The sequence below is a fragment of the Mustela erminea genome, chromosome 16 (assembly GCF_009829155.1).
Source record: "Mustela erminea isolate mMusErm1 chromosome 16, mMusErm1.Pri, whole genome shotgun sequence".
Lineage (NCBI taxonomy): Eukaryota > Metazoa > Chordata > Mammalia > Carnivora > Mustelidae > Mustela > Mustela erminea.
In genome coordinates, this window is record NC_045629.1 from 62,075,977 (window position 1) to 62,097,192 (window position 21,216).

Below are 21,216 nucleotides of genomic sequence, written 5' to 3' on the forward strand. Positions count from 1 at the left end.
GTACTCTGCTCTCCACAATTTCTCAACTCTCTTTCTTCAACTAGAGATCCTACTGGCTCTTTTTGGTTCTCCCTCCCAGCATCATAGCCTAGGAACTCCCTCCAGGCAGTCAGCTGGCTCACAGAGCATGCGCACAAGTTGTTTCCCTTCCCTGTGGTGACTGCCTGTCAACAAATGTATGCAAAATCCCTGCTTTACATATATTATCCTTTTTATTATTGTTTAAGATAGGAGAGTAAGTCTATTCCCTGATACTCCATTGAGGCCTGGAAACAGAATGCTCCACTACAGCTTTCGACATGAATTATCGGTAATATAATTGTACAATATAAGCTTTCATCTCTGCATTTATGACAGGCACACTGAACTCCATTCAATCTTTCAGGTATATGAAGGTAACACTCAAAGGGCCCTTGTACTTAGTCTTTCCTTTGCTCAAAATGCTTTTTCCTCCTATTGTCTTCTGAATTCCTACTCATCCTTCAGATTATAATGCAGTCGTTGCTGTTTTCAGCAAACGCGTTCTCTGCCTTCCCTAAATTGTCAAATCTTGTTATATATTCTCCTAACACGCCTTCATAACATTTACTTCACTTCTAATTTTACATTTATTGTATAACTATTTGATGCATGTCTGTTTCCTTCTCCAAACTGTAATGAACACTGGGTCTATGTCTGTCTTTGCCTACCATTTTATCCAAAGTGCCTGGCACAGTGCCAGGCACATAGTAGGTGGTCATCAAATATTTATGGGATAGATAAACACATTGACATTACTTCCATATTTGTCTTTTGTGAAAACTTCATTTTTTCTTATGTTGCCTTTTAGATGTAATGTACCAGTAATTATGGTTTTACTCCCATAAAATTAAAATTTTCCCTATCTCACCAAAGCAAAAGTAACAAAAGGACAACTGTTCTCTCAAAATTTTAACAACATTCACTATTTAGAGACAACTAATTTAAATCTTATTGTTAAATAAACTACTGATAGGAGAATTCTGCAACCAATTAGTGCTCTTAAGTTGCCATTTGCTCATCACAGATGCAATAAAGCACAATTTGGCACCACCAGGCAAACAGAAACTGACTCATGAGGGATATCAGATTTCCCTGCTTCCATTTTGTTTTCATCTTTCTAGTTTGTTTGGAAACTCGTAAAAACCATATGATGAGTTTTCAAATAAACTAGTGGTAGTTCTATGCTGACTCTTTTGCCTCCTATAGTTTGAGGTTTCATTTTAGGGCTACAGCCATGGTATCACAAACAAACATCCCAAAGAAATATTCTTATATTGGATTTCACAGGCGAGGTAGAAGAGGAATCTGATGCTAATTGTTTTTTTATACAGTGATTCTATCAATTGCATCTCAAGTCAATTTGAATGCAATGGTCAATGTCAAAAAATGACATATTTTTGTAGGAGGAGTTGTTACTTTTATTGAAATAGTTGCCATATACCACAAAATATTTTCTGTAGTTGTAGAAAGAACACAAAAATTGATTTTGTTATAACTCAGAGTATCCCTCTAAAGTTAGCCATTACTACTTTTCCACTTAAAAAGAGACATATTTTATTATAACTATCCTCAAACACAGCAAATGCTCCCAAAGTTAAAAATAAAATTTGAGATCTATTGAGAGATGGATATAAAAGATTTTCCTTCCTTTTGCTTTTGTTTCACTATCTGAAAAAAATCTGAGAAATAATTACTACTTACCTTTCCAGCAGAAAAAATTATGAGGATTATTAAAATAATATATGTAAATTACTTTGCTGTCAGAAGCCCTGCATATCTGTGTTATATATTATACTGTTAAAAACTCACATTAGTAGACTTTAAATTTTATCTTCATTCTCAAATAAGTAATTCCCATATATAGCTCAGTGTATTGGCCCTGATTTTTCTTTTTAAGTAGACAGGTGCTGCTTTAATTAATTGGAATGGACACAGACTTAAAATCATCCCTTTGGGAAAGCACTATTGTTTTAATGTTACTAATATTAAATATCATCAGAGGCTTGTTCTTGGGGGACCTGGCTGGCTGAGTCAGAAGTGCCAGCAACTCTTGATCTCAGAGTCATGAATTGTGGCCTTACGTTGGGCAGAGAGATGAGTTAAAGTAAAGAAATAAAATTGAAAAAAAAGAAGCTTGTTCTCATTTCTATGAGACTTGTACCTGTTTTGAATGCAGTGCTCTTATTTATTTAATAATTCTGATCTGATAGAGATATAACATTCTCAGTGATGTAATAATGTAAAGCATCTGGATTTTGGAGTCAAACATTTCTGTGTTCAAATTCCACCTTTACCAGACATAACTGTAGGACCTAGGACAAGTTCTTTTTTTTTCCTCTGTGGCCTATGTTCTCTCTATGTCAGATGGGTGACAATCCCACAGGGTTTCTGAGGATCAGCAACCTTTATGTGAAACCGTGGGCACAAACAGGATGCTCACTGACTGGCAGCTATTATTATTACTGTCAATTTTACTATGCCCAAGGTAGTGTAACATGGCATTAATAGTTAAGAATAAAAACCAATACTTACAGATAAGTTGCTGTGTTTGATCACCATCTGATTTATAGGCATCGTTTTATGTAATTCTCACAAAGCTATAATGTTATTTTATTCCCCGTTTTGCAGATATGGAAACTGAGACTAAATGAATTAGAGTGGGTCTGTGATTTGAATTTATATTTGTCCAATTTCCATGTCTGAGAACCAAGCCTTAATTCTGAAATTGAATGGCTTCATCTTTTATTGAAGTTACTTTTTTCAATAAATGATAGAGGAAACTTTCTGTACCTCCATAGCATTTTTTTTTTTTTTTCTTTACCCAGGGTTTTTGTTTGTTTGCTTGTTTGTTTCCTTTTGTATTACTTCAACAGCTCTGGAGGAAAGAAGGGATCTTGTGATTCGGGTTCAGTAGGAAAATGAACGATAGCTCTCCAATCTACTTATGTATGTGTGCATTTTTATCTATAATCTTCAACATTTATTCATGATGATAAATTACCACCAAAGTTAGAGTGAAGGGCAGTAAAGGTGTTCCGTATATTCCAAGAATATTCCCACTGGAAATAAGCGGTGATTTGCAATTTATGTAGGAAGAGTTGAAAAAAGAGTTCCTCCTCCATTTTCCTTCTCGAAGTCCCCTTTCTAGTTCTGGAATATACACAAAGTTAGATCACGTCTAATATTTATGATCTTCTACATGTCACCTCTGCTCCTGAAACACTCATTTATAATTGTCAACCACTTGACAGATAAGGCGGCCACTGAAGTCTTATAGCTTTGCTCCAGTGCCATTATAAACGACCGGACTGATGAAGAACAGAGTACACAGAAGAGGGCAAATACCACGTGAAATATTCTGTAAAGGGCTCATAATTTATATTTCTCATACCTGCACCACGCCAACAAGCTTATATAATCAGTCATGCTTAAACAAAGAAAGTATATGAAGGGAGTCATAGGAAGACTGCCTAATTTTAATAGTATTTGATTTTAACCAACACAATACATGAGCACACTTAAAAAAATCAACTCGTTCCCAAAGATTTACTAATAAAAGTAATATCCCTGCCTTCTCTCTATTTAGTTCTGTCCTTATGACACAACAGAACATTTCACTCTTCAGATGTTCTTTTTTGGAATTCATCTCTGTAGTTTTAACGTAACTTACCTGTCATTTCTTGATTTATAAATTTTGATATTTTTTAAATTCCTTTTTGATAAGAGGACTTAGATCACTGATACTAACCCTCATCTTTCTTCTCATGCTTGTTATTATATTAACAGCAATATGTTAATTCAGTTAGTCTGTGTGTTTACATCACCATGACCACATGAATGTCATTCTCTTCACAGTGATTCACGTTTGTACAGCTCTTTGTTTTACGAATAGTCTTTAATTATATTTTATTATTTTTTAGGTCTATTTGTCATGACTACTTGTTTAATACGTTTTCAACTATACCAATGGGCTTGGGTTTTTTTTCATGTTCCCCCTCCACCCCAACATATACCTACTTTTTTCTAAAACCCTCACCTCCGGTCTCAAGAGGAGAGTAGTTGATGTCCTTAAAGAATTAACCATGTGTTTGTAAGCTACGGCAGGATGAGGACAATGTCTGCATGGGTTCACCTTTATATTCCCAACATGTAGCATAGTGCTTGGCACGGAGTATATTATACACTCAGTATGTATTTGTGAAATGAAGGGATAAATACTGTGGTTTTTACACATATACTTTAAAGAGAGAGAAGGAGCTAAATGCCACACTAGTCATCACAAGTTTTTAAATGATCTCAGTATTGAACAATTAAGCAGAAAGTGTAAAAAAAAAGAAGGATGCTTTCAGTTTTCTTCTCTGTTATTGTCAAGGAGTTAATGGCTCTTCACAAGAGGCTTTTGTCCCACAGACTGGTTAAATCCAACTCTCCCTTGGTTTTTCTATCTAATTAAAATCCCTTAAAGACTAATCTAAAACAGTCTCTGAGTAGCAAAATCATTGTGAGGTCTGTTTTCCCTTAAACCATGAGCTCTGTCCCCTGACAGTCAGGTGTCTCATTTCCAGACTAAGGGATCATGGGAAATACAGAGACGAGCCAGGTGCGTGGAGCAGAGCAAGGTGCCCCTGGTTTATTTACCACTTGTGCTTTTCTGTACCACCTCGCTGACAAGTTGGGTTCTTCCAACTCTGCTATTTCCAAAGCAAATATTTTAAACTATCAGTGGCTCTAACTCTCTTATGACATTGTCAATTCTGCCAACTCATAAAACACAAATATGGATTTGTCTCCATGCTATTGATAAAGAGCTTGCAACATTATACAGAATTCAGGGGCTGAGCCTAGAATTAGAGCTTGCCCTTGGACTGAGAATAGAAAAGGAAAAGGTTCAGACCAACTGAAAATAAATGTACATGAAACAAGCACACAGAGGAGTTGAGGGGCCCTCGCCGCCGCCACGCTACCCATTCACTTTGCATTGATTTCTAAATGCCAGATTCTACTCCTTTTCTTTCTTTACCTATGAGAGAGCACAAGGAAGCCATGGATAAAGAAGCCATGGGAATTCTGGGGAATTGCTTTACTCTAGAAAAAGAAGGCATTTTCCCTGAATCTTAAGTTTCAAATTCTTCCCCTAAGACGTACTGTAATTAAACAGCTTGTGTGCCGCTTCATAAAACATATGGGAAACCATCACTTGTTTTATTTAGGATAGGGTGCTGCTATGGGAAGGATCTGTCAAGTCTTTGTCTAAGACTTCAGTTATGAACAGAAATTCATTGGCAAATGTCAGGTGACAGAAGAGAAGGTTAGTTATAAAATCGAATGCAGTGCAAATTTGCGGACATTTAACACGGTAAATATTGTCCCCTGCGCATGAATTATAAAACAACAAAGAATCTCTCAGGATGGAGAAAGGAAGTGTCCTTGTTATGTAAGAAAGCTCTGAGAAGATAGCAAGTGAAACTCAGTGGTATTGAAATTTGCTGCAAGCTTCGTCTGCTGCAAGCTTTGGCCCCTGATGTCCCCTTTAGTCAATCAGTTTGTCTTTGTCATGTCTCCAGAGGTACACAAGCATGAGCGTAAGTTGAAGCTAAATCCAATTTGGAGCAGAGATGCAAACATCAAACTGCTGTCAGAAATAACAACGAAACCCTTCCCAATCTCCCAGCAACACTGTATTTTAGTGTCTAGACCTAGAAGAAGAGCAAGAGAAGCAGCGTTGTTCCGTATGAAAAACAAGAGTGTGAAACCCAAGAACGTACTTACTGAGCTCTGAGTTGCCATTAATACACTAAACTTCCATTGCAATTGTTCCCATGAACAATTTCAGTGAAAACCTAGTTTCCCCTGCTCAAAATGAACAACATTCATTCATCCACACCATCCATTAACATAGACACTTTGGTACCAACACCAACTTTAAGATCTAAAGATGTAAGGACGCCTGGGCGGCTCAATCAGTGTAGTGTCTGCTTTCCACTCTGAGATCATGATCCCAGAGTCCTGGGATCGAGTCCCGCATTGGGCTCCTTGCTCAGTGGGGAGCCTGCTTCTCCCTCTGCCCCTCCTCCCTGCTTGTGCTTGTGCGCTCTCTCCCTCTGACATACAAATAAATAAAATCTTTCAAAGAAAGATCTAAAAACATAGGCAAATGTTCAGTATTTACATTTGTCCTTCTAAAAATATCAGTATCTGAAAGACTTCATTCTAGATAAGAGGCAATGATAATATAAAAAAGGAATTTGGAGTTAACAATTCAAAAGGACTTTAATTCTGTTATGTAAAGCTTTTTCTTCTTTTCCCTAATAAAGGGGAATATATTTTCATTCATCTTTTTGTTAATGACAAGGCTTTCTGAATGTGTGGGATACTGCCATATCCTTCATATCTTATCCTATTTGAATTTCAATGATGGTCTCTTATCACTTAAGAAATTCATCCCTCATAATCACTGAACTTGCTCTTTTCTCTGTCCTGGATACTCTTAGCTCAGATTGTTGACAAAACTCACTGTGTCCTTTCAAACTAATCAATTAATCCCTGTTTTAAATGTAACCTTTCTTAGAGAAACTTCCCTGTCCATTACTCCCATTGCACATCACTTTTTTTTTCCTCCTTACACTATTTTAATTTACTTTATAACATATGCATTACCTAAATCATGCTATATATTACAAACATAATAATATTTTTATTTTTAAGTTATATTATCTACTTATTACTGTCTTCACCCATAAAATATGCCCCCCTGGAGATCCAGAAGTGTATAATCCTACATCTCTGGCTGATTTCATGGGTGTTCAGAGTGTTCTAGTAGATAATTAGCTCACTTTAGGGGACTGGTTGAAACAGGGTCCCCTACTTCTCCGCCGTCTTGTCTCTCCATCCAACCCATCACCCATTAAAAAACAAATGCTTGACAGTGGCAAAATGCTTTTGCTCACTGCTATACCAATGGTGTTTAGCATACTACTAGGCACATAGTAGGTACTCACCAAATGTTTGTTGAAATATATTTTTTTAATGAATAAATGTGGTATTGAACTAACAAGATAAAGCTCAAATGCTTTAAAAGGCATATAATCTTTAACTCTAGGCTTCTTTAAGACCTTTTGGTCCCAACTCCCAAAACTTCTACATACACATCCTATTTTTTAGCCTAACTGAATTACTTGTCATTAACTATTCTATATAAGAACTCTATACCTTTCTTTGCACATGAGGCTCACTTCTTCTGGCGAGCACCACTCAATTTCAAATGTCATTTACTGTGTAAAAATATTTCCAACTCCCCTGGACTCAGATCTCTCCGATGTTCTCACAGTACATTACATTACCTTCTATTCCAGTATTTATCAGATTCTATTGTAATTGCCATATAACTGCCTTATGACTTTTTATACCCAGAGCCTTGTAAAGTGTCTGGTATATAATAAAGAGTCTATACATATTTGCTGAATAAGCAAATCCCATAAACTCAACAACAGTGTGATTTCTACCAACAAATAATTCATTTCATAATGTATTATTTCTTTTCTAATTAAGTGTTGTAAGGATGTTTCAATCTTTTCTGGGCTAAATAAGTACAAATGGCAAAATGAGCTAAACAGAAGGCTGGTCACGTAACTTGGAGAAGCCTGATAGTTGACATTAAATAATATTCAAATACTTGCAAGGAACAAAGCTAAGCAACCTTAATATTTTCACTCAAAACCTCCAAAAGAGAAGAGACTAGGAGTTTTGTAATTGCTTCTCTTAGGTAAGCCTCTTAATAAAACTTGCTGATTAGAGACTTATGAATTATATTTTTAAGAAAGGATGTGCAGTCTCATTCTCTGCCAGTTGTTAAGGATATCTAAGACGGGTATCTTTTGGAGAAACACACATGAACTAAAGGATGTTTTGCCAGCCTATGATTCTATGAAACCAATTTTCCCAAGACCAATAAATCAGTTTCACAATAGAAATTATTACAGTTAGGAAAATATACATCCACAAGAATCAGAAAAATAACTCGTATTTTTTGGTATGTGTACTGTTTTATGATGGGTAAATTTCACACTTACATATGGGTATCTTTGGGGAAAAAAAAGAAACTATGTTAAAAGTATTTTCCTCTAAAGGAGGAAAACCAAAATGAAAGCAACATGTCCATGGATTTAGAGGCCAGGAACTGCATATAGAATTGCAATGAACAAGGAACCTCACATATTTTTACTAATATCCTTTTAAAACCATTTTAAAATCTATTATCAGATAGAGTTACAATGAATGCTTATATGACTTGGTCCCTTGGATAGTAGGAAAACTGTTCTCTTAAAACTGACTTACATACTCTAGTTTCTTGCAAACCTGTGTAAAAGAACATCTTAAAAATAACATTGAAACTTACTGTATTTGACAATGCTATTATATTGTTATCTAATACCTTTAAATAATAAAAGATTGTTGCATCCAAATTTGCTTTTGTGAAGGTGGGAGAGCAAACAGATGAGAAGCAAATCTTACAGATGAAAAGCTTATGGATCTGATTTCTCCCAAATTCTGCCTTCTCTTAATACACCATGTAGAACCCAAGGGGCTCTTCTAAGTGCTCAGAGAATGTTAGCTGTTATTATTGGTTACTGTTGGTTTTATTTGTGTGTGTGTGTGTGTGTGTGTGTGTGTGTGTGTGTTAATTTTTGTTTTTAAAGATTTTATTTATTTATTTATTTGACAAAGATCACAAGCAGGCAGAGAGGCAGGCAGAGAGAAAGAAGCAGACTCCTCGCTGAGCAGAGAGCCCGATGTGGGGCTCGATCCCAGGACCCCGGGATCATGACCTGAGCCGAAGGCAGAGGCTTTAACCCACTGAGCCACCCAGGTACCCCTTATTTATTACTGTTAGAGAGGATGGGTGATAAGAAAAACTGAAACCCTCTTTCTTGGACAGTCCTTCCATCAGCTGCCCAGCTTCCTTAAGATGTTGGAATTCTTCCCTTTACTCATTTCCAGTGCATGGAAGAGAGTTCTTTCAGCCTGAGTGGGAAAGCCCATGACAGAGTTCTTGGTGGTCATGACCTCTGGAACCTCACAAGAGGAAGAGGGAAACACTGCTCTGTTCCATGGTTCAGAAGGATCTAGACCCGCCTTCAGTCATGGCTCCAGAGGAAAAAGAGAAGATTTGGAGAAACTTAAATTCTGGAATGGAGATCTAGCAGGCAAGGAAAGCCACTGAAGATTTTCTCACCCACAAGGGACAAATTTTTTTCCCAATGCAGAAACATAATTGAAATTTATTTTCATTCCAATAGCAATGCTTTGGCTTTCAGATAAAAGTGACACCCAAGCGTCTGCTTTCAGGGAGAAGAACATGGACCTACAGTAAGGAAACAACATGATTGTTCGATGTAAGTCTGCTTTTGAGAAAGATTTAATTTTTCAACTTTTGTCAAAGTCATAGATTACACTTCAGTTCATGCAGTGTTTATTTTTTTTTTAAGATTTTATTTATTTATTTGATGGAGAGAGAGAGATCACAGGTAGGCAGAGCAGCAGGCAGAGAGAGAGGGGGAAGCAGGCTCCCTGCCGAGCAGAGAGCCCGATGCGGGTCTGGATCCCAGAACCCTGAGATCATTACATGAGCCGAAGGCAGAGGCTTAACCCACTGAGCCACCCAGGTGCCCCACCATGCAGTGTTTAAAAAGTATATTCTGCTACCTAAGTTTTCACATTTCCTTATGTTAACCTACTTAGTGGGAAAACTGTCCTCTACATCACTCTTTCTATCTTTACTATATTAACTTCTCAACGTGCCATTAACACTTGCAAAATGATTGTAATTGACCTTGAACAGGGCTCTAGTATTTTAAAGGAGAAACCAACAAATCGCAGGATAAGAGAACTATTGACAGGATGCCCCCTGCCCCTCCATTTTGAACCCACACTGGGAACTTTAATGTGTGCCTGTTTCATGTCTTGGCACATTGTACCAAATATCTTGAAAAGTTTATAATCGTTTAAGGAAATTATGCTTTTCTTCCTCAAGTGAAAAGAAAGAAAGAGAGACAGAAAGAGAGAAGGAAGGAAATAAATGAATGGGGGGAGAAGGGAGGGAGAAAAGAAGAAAAGAAGGAGGAAAGGAAGGAAGGATGGAAGGGAAGAAAGACAGAAAAAAAAAAAGAAAAAGAAGGACAAGAAATGCATCAAGAATACCCCTCCCTGAGAAATTTGTGGGCTTTGCCTCCCCTTCCCGTCCCTTTGCTTTCTCCTTTCTTCCTTCTTTAAAATAATCTGCTTATCAAAAAAACAGATCAACCACCCCCCTCAAAAAAAAAAAAAAAAGCCAGGAAATATTTGTAGCTTCACATTAAATTTCTTTGCAGTCATACGAACCTTTAAAGTTGACTTGTGAGATGATACCCCCGAGTCATGAGCCCAACATTCTAAATAAGTTTTGTTCAGTTGCTCACCTCCCTGAAGGAAGGAGATTTCATTCCACAAAGTATTTATAGAGCCCTTTATTTTTGTATTAGTCATGGGGAAATAATAAGATTGTGACTGTGTCTACATAACCAAAATATTTTGATAAAAACTGAAAATTTCAGAGAGTACACAGAATGTCTTATTTTCCTGCACTACGGTCTGCACAGAGGAGTTGGAGACAAACTGTGAGCAGTCTGCTCCTCCCTGACCACACCGTCACCCACAAGGAAACAGGTGACCGTTACAGCTCCCTTTTTGAAGTTTCCAAGTACGTTGTTTCCAACCGTGTACCCTTCTCTTATTAACCAATCCCATTTTGCCTGTTCATCTTGTCCTCATTTCCAACATGTCTGATGCTCAGGGCAGCCCTCGTCTTATTCTGATAATATCAAACTACCTTTGAATAATAGTGAGTTGGTAAGATGAGGTATGTAACGTGTTTGTCCTCTATTGCGGAAATTTGTGGCAACTGTTTTCATCCACCGAGATTTTGTCAAGTGATTTAAGGTCTTTGGTTTGGCCTTCTTTCTGGGGAAATATAGAGTAGTAATGATGATAATAATTATACATCTTCAGGCAGAGTGCTTATAGAGCCACTGACTTTCATATCCATGAAATTAGTTCTTACAGGAATAGGAAAGTCCCAACCTCCCACTCACTAGCACTGTACTCACATGAGAGATTCTACTCCTGTCTCCTTGTTATCCTCACTCATCTCTCTTTGTACCAAATTACTGAGGATGATTAGAAACTGGACCAACAGCTCTGTAGTCCCCATTTTTAACTGAAATGGTTTGAGAGATGGTCGTTATGTATGCACTGTTGGAAAACCTTGGAATTCTTGGGGGGTAGGGAGGAGGCAGAAAGTAGAGAATCTTGTATTTTTCATTCCGTAAAGTGTAAAGTACAGAGAAATAAAAATTCCCTTCTCTGTAGACTAAGATAAAATATTTTTAATTCTCTTGCAGGACCAAGGTACAGTGTGTTGATTTTCCTGCAACATTGTTGCAACATTGTCAAGTTTGCATTAAACGTGAAGAGGCAAAGATAAGTGGATGTGAAAGCATAAATTTAGGAACTAGACGTTCATATGTAAAACTGGATGAAAAACAAACTTACCCAAGGGACATTTGGAAGGTATTATTAGTTATCAGAGAACTCACCCATACATATACTTAAAGAAAAAAAAATTTAAATGAATGTGACCTTAAAACTATCTTTCCCTATAAGCCACAAAGGTAGAAAATAAGTGAAATCAAGATTCTCTATGGTCCCCCCTTGTCACTTTGGCAATAATTTGTAATAATTATGCTATTATTTATATATCCCCTCTGAAATAAACTCTATCTAAAGAACCCAGTATGTCGCTCTGGCTCCATGAAAAGCTTTCTAAAATAGAAAACAATGGACATATTGTCAACACTAGAAAGCTATTTTAAAATATATAAAAGTATTGGAAAGAGTTCAGAGAACATCAGAAAGAAGGGTCTGACTTACTGCATGAAAAAAGATTAAAAGAGCATGTAGAGTGTGGCTTCACAACAACTAAGAAGGAACATGGTAACTGCCTGCAAATCTTCTAGGGGTGAGAACAGAAGCAAGTGGGGTGTTTGGTGGCCTGAAAGAGAAGATTCAGTCCAGTTTGTCTTTTTAATCCTACTGGGATTGAGAATTTCAAAGGGTTACAACATTGAGGTAGGATTTTCCTATCAAAGAAGTTTACAGATTTTTTTTTTTTTTTTTTGGAGGGGGAGCATATTATTTGGGGACATGTTAAAACTAGATCTAAAATGAGGAGAAACTACATACATAATTGCAGTCACATCTGCAACTAATTAGAGTGATAATTGTGTCATATTAATGGTATAATAAGTGTAACTTACAGACATTGTAAGGACCGAGAGAGGGAACCTTAGCAAACTTTGTAAGCTACATTATAGCTGCTGTGACTTAAAGAAAATTACTAATACATTTAAAGCAAAATACTTGGAAAGCAGACAAATGTGGAGGTTCAAAGAGCTGTCATTCAATCTTAGCTGGGCTAAACCTAAACCCTTGAGAAGATCATGATGTTGTTAACAAGAAATGTAGCACTATCAAGGTAATACAAATTTTAAATAAATAGGTTTCTATCTAATTATATACAGTGATATATTTCTATATTAACCAACATCATATACATTAACTGAAAACATATATCCTCGTGCTACCGAGGGGATGTTCTCACTTGACAACGAGAGTTTGAGAAAAGTTTTTTTCAACATTATCATTTAGCCAAATTAAGTAATTTTATACAAAAAGTATAGGTGAATACACAGTTGAAATGCAATGACATTTTCCCCCCTTTGGATATAATGTACACCATAGAGGTAAAGGGTAATATAATACAGGATAAATGTAATATTCAATAACTACTCCATTGCCCACCTAAGTTCAATGTAAACAAGGTAAATTTCCTTATCTAGAAATGCCAATACAATTCTAATGTATTTTTCTCTTACTCTCACTCAATATGTTCTGACTTTCACTTTGTGTTAGAAAGTTGAGTAAACCATTTAACTTGTGCTTCTTGTACTTCTGTTCTTGAAATAGTTCATATGTATGTAGATCAAATCTTTCTTTGAAAAGACAATTTTAACTGGCAAAGAATAACTAACTTACATTGCATAGAATTACTTTTAGTTTTAAGACCCTGGCATGCAATCTACTAGAAAATCCATGCCAGGGAAAGGGAAAGCCACATTTACCTTTGAGATGGCCTTACGAAAAGCACTCAGTTATGTACCCCCACCCCTGATTAAGTCAAACTAAGTGATGACTGTGTAAAAACATTTTGATGTCAGTATAGAAAGGTGACACGAGTATCCAACATCAACAAAATTTTGAAAAATACAGCCAACATTTCAATACTCCAAAAAGTGTCATACAGAAAGTTTCTTTTCATCAAAACAGTTCAGATTTAAATTTATATTGAATTAATTACAGAAAAATTTTACACTCTGTGCATTTTTAATAATTGTTAGTGACAAGAATATGCACCCTTAGAGACACAGGCTATAAAGTGTTATGTAAAAATAAAATTTGGTTGGTGGATTATAGTTCATGGCTGCTATTTTTCCAAAATCCAATTTTTTTTCATATTTTATTTTTAGTGAAATTAAAATTTAATTATATTATTTTTTCAATAACAAAAATTCTTGTAATAAATACTTCCAAATTAAGAGAAGTAAATTGACCTGCCTTTCCTTAAAAAAGAATGACTCTTTGGCTTACAAATCCTATTCTATGGCTGCGACATTACTATTTGTCCCTGTTTACATTTTAAAATTTTCTAAGCCTTGCCCAGACACTGCATTCATTTCTGCCCTTTATTTTTGCCCTAAATTTCAGAAGGTGAGAACTTTAAAAAACAATACCATGCATAACTCTGCCAAATACCAGTGGTTCCTCTTTAATACAGCTTTTCTTTTCATCAGCACTTCTACCTATGCAGATCCCTAGGTGGCTTAATTCACTGCTGAGTATTTTACATAGGTAAATACTTATCAACTTATGCCAACAGTAGGAATCTAAATGATTTCTGAGTGAACAGCAAGTGCCCATTGTTAATAAGTATCAATACGCTCACTATCTTTTCCCAGAAGAAAGACAGCTGCTCCTGGGAACAAAAGTGATTCACAGAATTGGGCTCAAGTGGAGAAAACTGTGGGTTCTTCAAGGTCTGGCTGACTCCACCCACCCACAAACTGTTAGGACATTCCTCTCTTTTATTATTGCTACCATAGCAAGTAGAGAGTTGGAGCTCAGCTGCCATGCCACTCCAAAAGAGATCTGAGGCAAGCGGATGTACAGTCGGCTTCTGAAATGGCATCTCCATCTCATGCTTTCTCTTACCTCTCATGGCGCCCTCCATTAGACGGATTCAAGTTGTCTCTATCTGAAAGCAAGCAGAGGCAGGCAACATCATGCCTTTGGCATCAAGTACAGAAAGAACAAAACAAATTAGAATGCTTTAAAATGTTTTTGAACTTCCATAAAGATTTTAAAGAGTTTGCTTGAAAGATGTGATTTTTAAAGTCTTCTTTTCATTAATTTTTTTTGGGAGGGGGGTAGGAGATTGATAGAAAAGAATCACTCAAGGAAGAAAATATTCATTTGCTAAATAATTGAGTGCCAACCACAAGCCCCAGGCACTATAGACGTTATAGATAATGAAAATACGATGACTAAAATATCCTTTTCACTGGGAGACATTCTTCAAGTGCCCTTGGTGTGGGTTGTAAAGGGATTATCTTATTTCAGTTGGATTTTTCTGTGCGGTTCTAATGGTTAAAAGTATACCTGGAGATACACTCTAGAGTTTAACAGGAAATGATCTTATCCCTTCTTAAAAATACATTGAGAAGAGTCATATTTAGACTTGATATTGACTTTTGGGCTGCACCAATTTATAGTCACTTAAAGGAAGGTAAAGTAGTATTTAAGCACCTATTTTCAATATATACATATACCCATACTCACATAAAAGCAGATACATACATACATAATTTTTATATTATAACTAAAATCCACTTAACCTTGTATAAGTTTCAAATCTTAATTTGAAAATTAATTTGAATGAGATGTAATATTAATGACTAACCATGGACTTCTGCACAGAGGATAATCTTAGCACACCTCTTTTTTTTTAAGATTTTATTTATTTACTTGACAGAGAGATGACAAGCAGACAGAGAGGCAGGCAGAGAGAGAGGGGGAAACAGGCTCCCTGCTGAGCAGAGTCCAATGTGGGGCTCAATCCCAAGACTCTGAGATCATGACCTAGCCAAAGGCAGAGACTTCAGTTACTTTGTAGAGAGCTATTTCAGCTTCTTTGTAGAGAGCTGAAAGTGAAAGAGAGAATTTTATTAGAAGTTAGGGGGGAAAGGCATTACGTATTTTGGAGAAGAGTAAAAACTTGGAAGAAGGGGCCAGCACTGGGAAATTCAATATATTTGTTCTTTTTGCCTGAAGGTGTAATGCAGTCTCAGTGTACAAGGTATAACTTAAGATCTGATAGCAAATCCTCTGTTCTACTAGTTTGAGAAACCAGAAGACAAAATCCCAAACTGGTTACAACATCAGGAACATAAAGGTGGAATTCTGGGAAGGACAGACTCTTGGAAGGGTAGCCCAGATAATGTTCACCTGTTCTGTCCAACGCTATGGCAATGCCCCGGACCACACCTGTACAAAGCTGACCTCAAACAAGTCAAGTTAGGACAACAGAAGTAACTGAGAAATGACTTGCCTCTTTGGAGGTGAGAGTGAGGGTTTGCAATTTAAGTGTAATCAAGTACTGACTGCTAAAACAAAAATGTTGATCCTCTTCAGAGAAATACAACAAAATACAAAATCTGAGTCTTTCTAACATTCACAACGCCTAAGAAACAATACAAAATTCTTGTACATATAAAGAACCAGGAAAAAGTGAAGTGTACTGAAAGGAAGAGACAATTAATAGACGCCACATACAAGATGAATCAGGCATTGGAATTAGCAGATGAGGAATTTAAAGTGGCTAATATAACTATCATTAATTAAATGAGGAAAAACATGTTGGTAATGAATGAAATATTAGGAATTCTGTGCCGGTAAATAGAAAATATGAAAGGCAGCCAAATGGGAATCTTAGAAATACCATACACTGTACCTTAAATAAAAAATTAATAAGATTGTCTTAATAAGATAATAGAAATGGTTAAGGAAAGAGTCAGTGAACTTGACAAGAGATCAATAGAAGTTAAGTAATTTAAAATAAAAGGAGGGAAAATATTGAAAAAAGTATATATGGCTTCAAATGTTAGTAGAACAATATCAAAAGTTATAATATGTATGTAATTGGAGTCCTAGAAAGAGATGAGTAAGTAGGGAGCAGAAAATAAGTGGTTAAATTTATGATCAAAAACTTCCAAATTTAATGGCAGATATAAATTTGCAATATTGAGAAACAGCATACTCCAAATAAGATTACTAAGAAGAAACCAAATTTATGCACATCATACTCACCCTGATAAAAACCAAAGATAAAAAGAAATTTTTGAAAGCGTACATGGAAAAAACAAACATATATAGAGGGAGAAAGCAATTCAAATGGCTGAAGATTTCTCATTTGAAACTATGTATGCCAGAAGACAATGGTCAGGATTTTTAAAGCGTTGAAAGAAAATAATTTTCTCAACTCAGAAATATTTAGCCTTCAAAAATATTCACCAATAATTAAAACAACAGAAACACATTTTTGGATAGCAGAAAACTAAGTTCTCAATAGCAGAATGACAGTGTAAGGGACAATAAAAGATCTTTAGTCTGAGGAAAATGTATGAGTGGGAACATTTAATCTGCATGGAACACAGAATTTTTGTGGTGGCAGATACCTGTATAAATATAAAAGAAAATGTTTAGGGGCACCTGACTGGCTTAGGTGGTGTAGCATGCCACTCCTGATCTCAGGGTTGTAGGGTTGAACCCCACACTGAGTATAGAGATTACTTAAAAAAAGAAAAGAAAAGAAAAGGTTTAAATGTTTATCCTAAATTATTTAAATTTTATAACGTTATTTAAAGCAAAACTTATACTTTCTGTCGGGGATTATAATATGTTAAATTTACGAAAAATGACAAACCATAGAATAAAAGTTTTCAAGCAAGTTTCCTATACTTTCTGTGGGGTGGTATCATATTTCCTAGAATTAGTGAAAAATTAAGGATATATATTATAATTCTTGGAGTAAGCAAAAAGATGCAAGGGGATATAGCTTAAAAAGACAATTAATAATTTAGAATGAAATTTTAAAAATATTTGCATCATCTCAAATAAGGCATGAGAGGGAAGACAGGGTAACAAAGCACAGAAGAATAAACAGGAAACTGTCAATAAAATGTTGACCAAAATCTAACTATATCAATCATTATAGTAAATGTTAAAAGAGCATAATTATTATATTTTAAGATAGAGATGGTCAGAATGGATGAAAAAGCAGAATCAACTAGTTGCTGTCTGAGCTGTAGTTAAATAAGATTACGGATAGGTTGAAAGCATTACAGTGGAAAAATGTACTGTGTAACCATGAAGCCCTGGAAGGCTGATGTGCCTATTTCAATATGCAGAAATATAGTTTTTTTTTTTTTTAAGAAAAAGAGTTTCTCCAGAAAGAAAGAAGAATATGGATGTGTTTAAATATAGTTTAAACCCAAGAAGCAAAAATTGACAGAATTAAAGGAGAATAAGAGAACTTCACATGCCCCTTTTACCAAGTGAACATCCAAATAAAAAGTTCATAGATGATGTAAAAGAATAGCATCAGCCATCTTGATCTAATTTGTATTTATACTGCACAACACATAACAACAAGAGAAAACAAATTATACCAAGGGTACAGCATATGGTCACCAAGATAAATCATATGATAGGTAATAAAAAATTCTCAGTAAGTAGGAAGGAAAAGTTACAATTTGAAGGATGTTCTCTGATTACATGAGAATTAAATTAGGAATCAAAACTGATAAAGTATTTAGGAAAATATCTAAGAAAAATTTCTACTATTTAGAAATTAAATAACACAGTTCCAAAAGACCCAAAGGGTTAAAGGAACCATCTATTTACAAGACACTTTAGAATGAATAATAAAAGTATATCAAAATGTATACCAAAAAGTATATAAAAATGAAAGGGAAATAAATTTTTCATATTTAAAATTTGATATAATTAAATGCTGAACTACAAGAAGTATTAAAATTCTAGAAGCAGAAGGAAATAGTACTAAATGAAAACTTGGAAGTATGGAAATAAATGGAGGGGTGCCTGGGTGGCTCAGTGGGTTAAAGCCTCTGCCTTCGGTTCAAAACATGGTCTCAGGGTCCTGAGATTGAGCCCGGCACTGGGCTATCTGCTCAGCAGGGAGCCTGCTTCCTCCTCTTTCTCTGCCTGCCTCTCTACCTACTTGTGATCTGTGTCTGTCAAATAAATAAATAAAATCTTAAAAAAAAAAAGAAATGGAAAGTGGAATAGTTAAGATGGTAACATTATTTTTCTTCATTGTATTTTCTAATTTATTTAAAACATTTGATCATTTAAAGCAAAATGATATGAATGCATTGTGAAATTAGAACTTGGAATTAAAATCTACAACAGTAACAAAAAATGGGAGGGGGAATAAAAATATATCCTTATAAAGTTCTTACATTATATGAAGTATTATCTATTATTGAAGGTAAATTGTAATAAGTTATTTTGTATTAACTTATTATTTTATACTTTACCATTTAAATTTTTAATAATGTTTTACTATATTTTTCAAGTTATTTTCTTTTTCCAAGTTATTTTCATAGTGATTGTGCTATGATTTATAATATACATCTTAATTTATCACAATCAGCTTCAGATTCATATGAACTTAATTCTGGTGAGATACAGAAATGTCATTCCAATTCTCTCTTCTTCCCTTTTTATGCTATTATTGCTATATATATTACATATCTAATGACATGTTGTTATAATTATCACTTTCCACAATTTTTTTTTTAAAAAAGCCTAGAGGAGGAACAAAGAAATAGACATATTTATCAAATTTGTTATAGTAACCTCTTATTTATAATTTCTGTTTTTTTTTTTCATTTTTTCCTGTAGATTTGAGTTACCATCTGGTGTTGATGACTTCCAATACTGTCCTTTGCCCCAACCTCAGGGGTGTACAAAAACCCGAATCTACCTACTTCTCCAATTTTTTCCCAAACATGTAGTACCAGACCCTACAGTGCTACAGATGGAGGTAGAACAGCTGAGACCTGCTGTCTGAACTATGGGGGCCGAAGGAAGTCATGCATGCTAGGAATTACGGCTACTTCCAATCCAACCTCAGGAATTTGAGGATCAACCTCCCTGAGTAACAGCACTTGTCTAGAATATGTGCTTTCATGTGAGGCAACTTAGTGATGCTGCAAACCTAAGCAGGGTTTCCATCTCCTCTTTCATTCTTGGGTAGTTAGAGTTTATGTTTCACTTAGAATCAATTTTCCAATTCTCCAGTCTAGGTATTTCAAAACGTCAATGTGCCAGCTATTTTGGTATGCATTATATCTTACAATCCCTATGAAACAGGAGCTCAGAAATCTGAATCATGCATTGTTTACGATGCCACAGACAGCAAGTGAAGAATTGCAACCTGAACCAAACCTAAGACCACAAAATCTACATCTTTTCCAATGCACCTCTCATTAGCCAGTCAAGAAATTGTGATATTATTTGTTTTAATGATGGTCTCTTTGCTATTATTTGTTTTAGTGATGATCCTCGTGGGCTTGGAGTGATGTGTTGGGCCTATGGAAAAGCTCTTTTCAATGTCAACATTAAATAAGAAATAGCTCTTTGGGCAAAGTGAGTTTGAAGCATCTATTTTGTTGCCTACACTGCAGAGGATTCCTGCAAAGCTGGGGAGGAAGGAATCCCTGATCTCACAAAGAGAAAGAGAAGCAAGCACTTATCAGATGGCTTACTTCCAGAATGCTTGGCAGAAAAATACTGTTGATGGCTAAGCTTTCCATTGACATCAGTTAAAAGAGGCTCCATATTTAAAGACCTACTTTTCTTTTAGGCAAGTGCACGTGTGAAAAGCAAAGCTTACACATCAGTCCTTGAAGCAACAAGCAGTGATAGGAGCTTAGATCACACAGCAAGGATCAAGAAGTAAGTTATCACACACACAGGAGGACCCTAGTGGGACCAAAGCATCTCGGCCATACTTGCTGATGGTTGTCAGAACCCCCTTTGTCGAAGAGCGAGAGACAAATATCAGAATCTTACATAGCTCAATGTGTCTCTTTCTATTCAGACATAAATTCACTCCAACAATTTACTTTCTTCATAGGTAAAAATCTATAGACGTGATCGTGAATGCCCACATGGAAAAATAGCCTCAGATTGGTAAAACTCACAGTATTTGTCCATAATTATATAGTACAGATCACTGAAAATGCTATTGACACACCAATAAAGTTTTTTAAAAGTCCTGAAGAAATCAGCTTTCGGCCTTTACCCGGTTTCTCAGAAGTTGTGTAGATTGGCACAAACTGATAGAAACACTCAAAATGAATTTGTTATAAGTAAGAATGATTTCAAAATACAGAATTGTATTTCAATGATGAAAACAAGACTATCAGCCTGTTAAGGACTGATCTTTATCAAACTATCCAAAGGATAAACTGTTTGATGGTACAACTCCACATGTTCCTTAATCGATCACAACCAGATTCTGCTCTTACAGATGCAACAACCAGGTTAAGAGAAACACCCTCAAATACCCAAAAAATAAACAAAATAAAAAATCAAACCAAAAAAAAAAAAAAAAAACCCAAATCAGAAACAAAACCTCACACTTGCTTTTCACATTGTGTGAACAAGGCTCATTACTGCTTGGGCGTGTTCTGTGTTACACAACCATGCTGGCCATAATATTTTCTAGTCTGGTAGATTTTTTTTTTTTTCTTGTTCAGAAGTTTGTCTTTTCTGTAGAATATAAAGCAGTGCTGCTCAGATGGCCAGTGCAGTTTCTTTGAAATGTAGCCAAGTGAAGGTTGAGGCATGTCCATGCCCTTGTCGGGTGGCTCTTTTAAATCGTTATGCTATATACTTTAAAGATCGAGCCTGACAAAATAGCCTCCAGGACTGAGGGTACTTTGTACATAATGTGTC